This window comes from Astatotilapia calliptera, chromosome 13 (genome assembly GCF_900246225.1).
Source record: "Astatotilapia calliptera chromosome 13, fAstCal1.2, whole genome shotgun sequence".
NCBI lineage: Eukaryota > Metazoa > Chordata > Actinopteri > Cichliformes > Cichlidae > Astatotilapia > Astatotilapia calliptera.
The window spans coordinates 18776784-18784575 of record NC_039314.1 but is presented as its reverse complement, the minus strand read 5'-3'; the positions used below and the strand labels follow the sequence as shown (position 1 = coordinate 18784575).

The window sequence follows — 7792 nt, the reverse complement described above, 5'->3', positions numbered from 1 at the left end:
CCCATGTTCACTAATCAACACCATTTGTTTTAGCATGCACTTATTGCATTTATCCACCTCTGTTACCTTGTGGAGCAATTATTCTTTATATACTCCTAGTCAGATGTGTGTATCTGAATACGTGCATGGTCCAAGCGCACGCAGGTTATCACTGTAAGGACACTCACTAGGTTATCTCTACTATAGTAAGTAGGTTATCTCTAGGGCTATCAATCACAGTCATCTTGATTACCAATCCATATTAAACTGTTTATAGTCACCATGTTGTTGTAAAACCCTAATGAGCTGCTAGCAACTAGAAAGTGAAGAAAACAGTGAGTATATAGAAAATAATACTAGTAATATTTAGGGAATGGAGGACTGTGCAGTATAATATTCAGCAACTTTTTTTTTTAATTTAGTTTTTGCATTTTTGGGGTATGGATCTTCACCCTTGCAATGCAGACAAATGGAAATTTGTTGGAGTTTTGCAATATATAATTAATCCTGTCAAAGAGTTTATTTCAAACTAAGCCAGATATATGTCTTGCATTAATATATGCATAAATATGTCATGCATAAACCAGAACAAGATGTTTTGATGCCTAAATCTACTAAACAGAAAACAGTGTGAAAATGGTACAAAGAGGCAACGATTACCACACAGCAACTGCAAAAACCTAAACAGTAAATGCAACACTGAATACAAAACTAAGTCTAAAAAAATGTTAATAATACTGGTACGACTATATCTTCCCTGTGGAGCAATAATACATATTTTGCTATGAGACTGGTGTAGCAGATTTCACTATTCCATACTAATATCATAATCTGCACTAATAAAAAAGGATTATGTGACAGTTATTTGGAGAAAAAAAGTGTTTGTTTATGCATTATAAGACAATATGCTTCAGCCTTTTTAAAAAAATAAATATGGCTCTAACAATATTTACTGGGCAATTAACAATCTACCGATCACATCTGTGTCCTGTCCTTGAGGCAAAGTGCAGACAATGTCACAGACTGTGATCTTTTGGCTGCAGTTAGATTTGTCATTACTGTGACTTTGATCTTACACATACAGTGAACACATGAAGTGATGCCAGGAAATCTAATTTTGCTCTTATTGCTTTGAGACATCCGAAGTGAGAGATGCAGAAATACTAGGATGTTTCAACATCATGGCAATGCGGAGAAACTGAAACAAAAGCTACAAAACAGTTATGAAAATATAAACACATATAGCTTTGGGAACTGTATCTTGGTGTAAAGGGAGCGATTCCCAGCAACGTGGCACCCAGTGACCGCGCAGTTATTAAACTGTTCCTGGAAAGAGCTACTAAGAGTTACTTTGAAAGTGAAATACAGCAGAAAATAAATAAAATCAAAGACTCAGAGGTCCTGTTGCTCTATTTTCACCTGTATAGCAGGCGGAGGTTTGCCCTGGTGCAGGTGTGCTGCGGCGGTCATTGGAAGAATCCGCAAGTTTGTCTGTGAATTTCCCATTCCGTGGCAGCGCACTCGGTCCTTGCTCGGAAGTTAAGGGGTTTTTTCGCTGTAAAAATAAGTTTTCTTCCCACGCAGTGAACAGCGGACGCTAATGTTTTTGTCACTTTTTACGGAATCAAACTCAAAGTAAGGTCAGTACTTCCACGCTTTAAACGCTGCACGCTCATACTCTCTCCCGCACTCGATATATTATCCATTCTTGATCTGCACACAGCTGTTGCCACGGACGTCGCACTCGCTTACGTCATTGTCATGAGACACTCTTGCAAAAAATTCATGGTTTTAGTAACGCAGTAATGCAGCGTGCTTACGGGAAAGTAACAGTAATCTAATTACCTTTTTTGAAATAGTAATCCCTTACTTTACTCGTTACTTAAAAAAGTAATCGGAATACAGTAACGTGTTACTTGTAACGCATTACTGCCCATCTCTGGTCGTAAGCCACCGCCTCTGTTCAAAGATGGTCGTTCACAGTGGACATAGATGGCTTCTTTCACTCCTCATTCAAACCATCTGTCTTTTCTGTCCAAAATGTGAACATTGCCATCCTCAAAAGAGTGACCATTGTCCTTTAGATGCAGATGGACAGCCGAGTCCCATCGATGTGGCTCTTCTATGTTGTGCCATGCGTTTATGAAGTGACTGTTTGATCTCTCCAATGCAGAGGTCTGAGCATTCGTCACTGCACTGTACAGCATACACTACGATGTTCAGTTCGTGTTTGGGAGTTTTGTCCTTGGGATGAACCAGTTTTTGTCTGAGTGTATGGCTGTGTGTGAAGTCCCTTTAGTATCTATAGAGTTTACAGCTATGCTAGTGGCCCTGTGGGAAAGTTTAAGAATCTAAACACTAAAACTGCATCCACACACAAAACAAATGTCTTGTATCGCTTCGGCAGCTGTCTATGTTCATGCTTGATTGTTACCTAAAATTCCAGGCTACAGTTGCCAAGGTAATAACAGAATATACTTACTATGCTGTCATGTGTCAATCAATCAGTCATGTCCTGAGCTGTCAATGGTAGTTCCTTTAGTCACTTGCCTTGAAGTTGAGAAAAGATTATTGAGTTTCTACGTCACCACATTACTGCAATTAATTTTCCTGTGTGATTGCAAAAAGACAAGTAGACCAGGATTCTACGCAAATATTGCCCTTAGCCACTTTATTTAAACAAAAAGTGGATACTGGAGACTCTTGGGAATCCCATCAATTTTAGTACACAGCGATAAATCCATGGAGATCTCTGGAGACATCATGATTGACCAGAAGCATTGGCTTTCCATCAAATAGCTTTTAAGACATTTCATATAAATTTAAAAACAGAAAATTAATGGTGGCAAGTAGTGTCAGGTGTTCATCACAGTGAACATAATTCATCCTCCGGGGACCATGAATGCTTACGAACAATTTATAGCAATCTACCCAAAAGCTATAGGGATATTTCAGTTGGAACAGAGGGGCTGAATGGACGACAGGCTAACATTGCAGCATTTACCCAACCATTGCTTGAGCCACTGACATGGCTTAGGCTCTGTTATTGACCATGCATCTCTCAGGCATAAGCTTGACCACAGCAGTAATTCAGACATGTAAGCTACTGAAATGTAACTACGCTGCAAGCAACTGCATTTAAGTGTCTTCTCAAATCCATCATGCTTTGAATTGAACGTCACTGATCGATGTGCTGTATGCAGAGGCCAGATAGGGCCTGACAGACAGCTCTACAGGGGGTTCCTATCCCAGGCTCACAAAGAGAAGAGCTCCATACAAATTAAGCAATGCTTCGCAAAAAATCAATCATTACGTTTGCTGCTGGTTGCTGCTCCTTCCATGAAAACAAGCCTCCAATGTATAGCGTCATGTTTAGTATCCATTCATTTATGACCCCGTCTATATCATCTCAACTCACATTTCAGTATGAGAAACCAATATCTTGAATTAAGGTTAACATTATGACAATAACTTTTAAGCTCTTGTCCTTTTGCAGCAAACTGTGCCTGCAGCACAAAAAATCTTTTTCAAGACCTTAACAACACCTATACCAAGACCTTAAAAGCTAATTTTTAAATCTGTTTTGTCAGTTAATCACCATAGAAGCATATTGTTATTATGTTATTATCTGGGCTATGTTTCCTTTCTGGCAGCTAGTTCCTTGTCTGGTGCTTGTGGGAACTACCTCAAAAAACTAACAGAGGACTGTTCTAAGAACTAGAAAGGAGCAGCCCAGATATTGCATTTTTAAATTAGTCAGTCAATTAGATATAAATGATCTAAATCAATACCAGCAAGCTAGTTGTGGTCTATAACAAACTTGTCAAACATCAACACATCTCACACACACCAACATGGATAAAGTGTTTAATGGGCACCTAGGTGTACATACACATGCATCTACTTCAACGAATAAGCACCCTACAATAACTCCAGTCAAGTTCTACGGTTTAAACAAAGCAAATATCCAACCTATCTACAAAACTGTCCACATGTCGTCTCTTTCAAAGACAAGAATATAGGTGCCAGAAACTGTATCCAAGCTGTAGACAGAAGAGTGAGGGGCTCGTTTTTACTTTTGTCCTTTCGGGTAGTCTGACAACAATGAGTGTTAAATTCAGACCTACTTTCCTCAGTAATCAGGTCAGGTCCAGACAGGTGCACCCTGACTGATAAAGAGGTGTGGGGATTGAGGGCTCCTCTTTTACTGGTGGTTATAATGTTTGTGGTGTGAATTGCATTACTAAATAATGTAAATAAACAAGTGAGCAGAGCAAGCAACTGGATTGTCTTTAGCAGAGCTACAACTTAGTGAACCTTTCATTTATTTATAATTTATAAGGATTTATTGTGATTTGAGAAGAGAATGAGAAGGGAGCAGAGGAAAGGGGAACAATTTGGTCACTTTTTTCACCAAATTTAGGCAACATACTGTTTCATTATCATTTTTGCTTTTCGCATTTTGCTGTTGTCACAATTCAATCGCAGACATTGTGGGAGGAATCAGGTCAAGACATTGTCCAGAGTTGATTTTACTTAACATGTAGCACCCAACAGACAGTAGTCCACATCGGAAACTATCTAAAAATCCTCAGTTTGGTTTATGTGATTGAGCTCCCCAAATAGACACGCGGGACGAATGATGCCTATAATTATTTTAGTTTATAGTGATATTTATCACCTGGAAATATGCATATGTTTTTAGAAGAAATTCACATTCGGCGTAATTATTTCTAACATTTTGGAAAAGTTTCTCTTGTTGGAGGTGTATTCAAATGAACTGCCTTCTCATAGTCATTTAATCCAGTCTGCAAACACCGCAGAGCTCATAGAAACCTATGATTGTAGAGTAAATAAATATGACGTCTTTTAATTGGCAGAGACTCATTGTGCTTTCAGCTTGCCGTATTCAAGGAAAAACCATCAATGATGTTGTATTGTATTTTTCATTATAGTGTTTTTCATGCCAAACACTCCCATCACAGGTGGCTGCCTTCTGTGAAAATTAATGCTGCCTGCAATGCAAACATGACAAAGAGGCCGCTATTGATTTTAGCATTTTGATTTTCCTCTTGAGGTGTCTTGCACTTTTATAGCCGGGCTGCAGAGACAGGCTTTCCCCGTGTCTCTGCATACATTTATATGCCACATATGCAAATGAAAATATCTGTATTCATCTTCCCTTTCTCTATGTGTATCAGTGAGAGAGAAGGCTTATGAGAAAATTGTGTATCCATCTTGGCCTATATCTAGCAAGCACAGTGTGAATGGTAGATATGCTGAGAGTCTACACTTGCCTCGCTGTTGCTGACACTGCAATGTCCAGAGGTTGCCCGATCTCTCCAGTCAATCCAGTCTCAGTGTGCTGAGGTTGCTATGGAGGAGCAGAGCAAAAGAAGGGAGTTACTTAAAGTACAAAAACAGGCAGACGGTAGAATTCTTCTATTCTTCTGCCATGACAGGAACTATAATCGTGATAAAGTGGCCATTCCCAGAGCAAAGCAATAACAGTGCAATTATTACAGGTGAGGTTCAACATGTATTTTTTGTCTGTGTTTTGTTTTTGACTGCAAAAAAAATCAAATTCCTTTCATTTCAGCTCTTTCTGACGTATGATGAAACCTGAAGAAACTTGTACTCTAGGTCAGGAATCCCCTTAAAACAGCCACGGAGCACTGAAATGTTAACTACTGCCAGAGGGCTTTGACAAAAAAAACAAGTGCCTCTGTGATCGCGATAGCGTGTCTGTGCTCAAGTATGACTGATGATGTCTCTCAAAAGAAAAACTACTCAGGCTGATATGGAAGTCAGGTTTACTTTAAACTTCAAGTGTTGATATGTTTTTGTCTTGCATTCATGTAATTAAGGTTAGCGTGGAAAGTATCTATAATTCAAACTGTCATCGCTCTCCTTCTTTGGCCTGTAATTGTGTTTATCTTCCACGTCAGCTCTACTCAGTTTCACAAAAATACCAAAAGTAACACTTTGTACCTTGAAAATAAAAAATAATCAAGTAATTAAGGTGCCGTAGTTGTGATGAGGGATTTACTTTGCCAAGTTCCCATTGTTCCAGATGACCTTTCTTCTTTGACCCAGTTTCTCAGCTGTTCATCTTTGTTGTCTATGTAGTGAAACAAAAGGTTAGATCAAGCTGTGCTTGGAGTTCTGACTAAACTACAAAAACACCTCATTAAATGGAGGATTTACAGTGTTGAGACTAAACATTTATCTGAAAACCACCAGTAAATCTTTAATAACATTATTTTTGTTTGTATTTCTTACGTTCTTGTCAAAAATAAATTACCCCATAGCTCACAGAAAATCGCTATGCAATGAAAAAGAAACCCACAAGGCCAAAATTGGCACAACTTAATTATAGTTATTAGATTTATTGTTATTAGATGGATGTATCTGCTGATTTATAGCTTTAATCTGCTGTCACATGAATGATCAGTTGTGGTTCAAAACAAAGCTGATAATCAGTGCTGCTCTGTGGTTCGTTTTACTCGACCATAATAACAGCTGAGTCATGGCAAGCTCAAACTACATTAGGATCGGAGCATTGTACGCTTATCTCTATGACTCAGCACGCAGCGGCATTACATGCCATTACAGCTTTAGACAGTGTAACTTTGTTTGAATCAGCATGAAATTACATTTACCTGCTTAAATGGTCCATTAATGTCTGGATGGCCTTCCCAGGAGATGGACAACTGGATGGAAAGTGCTCTCATTTCCAAGGAGGGCACAGAGAGTGAAAACAAATGTAGCACTTATAGTGAGGTGATGAGAGGATAAAAGTGAGCTAGCCCTCGCACAAAAAGATGTCACTCCTAGGTTGAAATAAAGACCAAAGTACAACTTGTAACTCATATCTTTGCTAATGACTGCTGTTTAGGTGTTATAAACATGAGACACGAATTTTAATGTACATTAAAGTATAATCTGTTTCCCCCTGAGGCCACTACAGCAGTATGTTCCACATTGAACTGGGCTGTTCAGAAATCTGTTTATACTAGAAGTCTGTTACCCCTCCAGCTGGAAACGTCAGTCATTGTTTCCTTGGTTAGTATCATCATAATTTATTCTGCTGTGTTCCCTCGCTCAGCGGCCCTTTGGCAAGTTGTGTTGCTGTGCTAAGAACTCTACACATGCTCACTTTGGCAAACAGGGAGTTAGAGGCTCAACAGAGTCAAAGTAACTGCTTCTGTAATAACAACTCACTTATAGTATGTGGTAAGAATCTTTAAACATGATTTTAGTTTTAAAAACACTGGTGCAACTACATACGTTTCGCATCACAAACAGGACCATTTAAATCAATATCAAAATACGGATTGTATTGTATTAGGTTTTTTTCCTTTTATTGTTTTGAGCTTCATTTGTCACTATGGTGATATCAGTCTGCAGTAGTGGGCACAATGAGTGTGGTTTCACATTACCTACCTGGTCACTCCCTGGCATGCAGGGGAGAGGGTGAGTAGGGCTCAAATATTTTCTGTTTACTATCTCATCACTCTTGCTTCATGACTACTGTCATTCCTGTTTGCTTTAATAAAATCAGCATTCACAAAGGAAGGTTGATTTCAGAATCTCAGTAAAGTGCCCAACTTGGCATCTCAGTGGCTTCATTAATAGAAGTACTCACAGTGTATATCCTAAACTAACTGAAAAATGATATTGTTTTTGAGTTAGAACAAAATTAATTTGAAGGTGAGTAAATTAAGCAGTCTAACATCATTATTGTGTTTAATGATGTGTGACTTCATATCCCATTTCATACGTGGGATATGAGTATCCCATGTATATGAAA

The 7792-nt window shown here is 38.6% G+C and overlaps 1 long non-coding RNA gene across 1 annotated transcript; it reads right to left on the bottom strand.

Annotated features, from left to right (window-relative positions):
- Nucleotides 1-5105: 5105 nt before the first annotated feature.
- LOC113035123 (uncharacterized) lies at nucleotides 5106-7257 on the bottom strand. The gene is made up of 3 exons (XR_003274289.1): nucleotides 6642-7257; nucleotides 6029-6100; nucleotides 5106-5353 (listed from the first exon to the last, which is right to left on the bottom strand). It is a non-coding gene; the product is annotated as an uncharacterized LOC113035123 (long non-coding RNA).
- Nucleotides 7258-7792: the final 535 nt, after the last annotated feature.